The sequence below is a fragment of the Urocitellus parryii genome, unplaced genomic scaffold (assembly GCF_045843805.1).
Source record: "Urocitellus parryii isolate mUroPar1 unplaced genomic scaffold, mUroPar1.hap1 Scaffold_53, whole genome shotgun sequence".
Lineage (NCBI taxonomy): Eukaryota > Metazoa > Chordata > Mammalia > Rodentia > Sciuridae > Urocitellus > Urocitellus parryii.
In genome coordinates, this window is record NW_027554068.1 from 2,263,283 (window position 1) to 2,264,949 (window position 1,667).

The 1,667-nt window shown below is 44.1% G+C and overlaps 1 pseudogene; it reads left to right on the forward strand.

Moving 5' to 3' along the window:
* The first annotated feature begins 280 nt into the window (after positions 1–280).
* Positions 281–1,020, forward strand: LOC144252694 (ribonuclease H1 pseudogene; annotated as a pseudogene).
* Positions 1,021–1,667: the final 647 nt, after the last annotated feature.

The window sequence follows — 1,667 nt, forward strand, 5'->3', positions numbered from 1 at the left end:
TTATTACTTTAACACTGAAAAAAATTAAATGATTTCATAGAAAAAACACAGCTAGTAAGTGAAGAATTCCAAATTGGAATCCAGAATATATTCAACATAAATATACAATATTAAATATTGTTTTTATTTCAAAATCATAAACTTAAGACACAAAATATTAATCATTTTTGTGCAGACGTACTTCTGAGCTTTTAATTTCTGCTTTCACATAATCATTAATATGAACCCTTCCTGAGCTCATGGGGTGTGGCAGAACCTGGAAAGTGATGTGTTTGTGGGCATGAACCTGAGCAATGCAAGGCCTGCTGCCTCTGGCAGGCCTAGTAGCTCTAGTCACACTGCACAGCTGGGCTGCTGTGGGCTAGGAATTTTCTACACCATGCACAGTGGCCACAGGACTGGTGTCATCCTCACCTGAGCAAAAAAATACAGACGTCCAGGAGTCACAGGTGAAAGTCACCAAGCATCTCAGAGAGCCCTTAGATGACTACGAAGAAGAAGTCTCAGAGCTGAGTACGATGTATGTGTGAAAAAACCTAGAGCTAGGCCCTGCCCTTGGCAAGGATACATTTTCTTATATGGGAGACTCTGTAGTTGGCTACACCGATGGATGCTGCTCCAGTAATGGACAGAGGAGAGCATGAGCAGCAATTGGCATCTACTGGGGTCCAGGCCATCCTTTAAACATAGGCATTAGACTCCCTGGATGACAGAAAAACTAAGAGCAGAAATCCATGCAGCCCACAAAGCCATGGAACAAGCAAGGCTCAGAACATCAGTAAATTGGTTCTATATATGGACAGTATGTTCACTATAAATAGGATTACTAACTGGGTCCAATGCTGGAAGAAGAACAGGTGGAAGAGGAGTACAAGGAAGAAGGTGATCAACAAAGAGGAATTTGTGCAGCTGGAGGAGCTCACCCTTGGCAGGGATATTCAGTAGATGCATGTTCCTGTTCATTCTGGATTTGTGGGCAATGAAGAGGTCGATAGGTTGGCCAGAGAAGGGGCTCAGTAGTCTCAAGACTGAGTGGAGTCACTTGGGTGCTCTGGAGAAGACTAGCAATGGCTTTTGTTGCTGTCATTTCCTGGATATGCATCAAGACCTTGCAGCAGGAGTGGCTGCAGGAGACAGAGCTGAGCCAGGAGTCACTGTGTCCTATGACGTCTTGGTAAAAAGCACTCCAGGAAGTGTCAGGAAGTGGATATCTTTGATTTCTGGTAATTCTGAGATCCACTGCTTACTGGGCTTAGTATATTTTCATGTGTTTTATTGCAGTTTGGCCCAAAGTGCTTGGGTGTTGTTTTTATAAGAAATCAATGAAACACTGGTTAAAAGATACAGACAGGAACTCAAAAAGAATTGTGGAATAGTTCGTTGACCTTCTGATTTTCAAGGTGGAGTCACCTGCCCTTGTAGTCACTCTGTGCATGTGGCTCACAGGAAGAACTTCAGGTGCCTGATGCTGTGTACACAGGAGACCGTGGCTATGGAAGAATGGCCTCAACTCTTTCAAATGTGTGTGTGTGTGTGTGTGTGTGTGTGTGTGTGTGTGTGCAGGGCTGGGGATAGAACCCAGTACCTCACACATGCTCCACAATTACAATTTTGTGCATGTATATGTGTGGTGGGCACTTGGGATTGAACCCAGGGATGCTCTACCC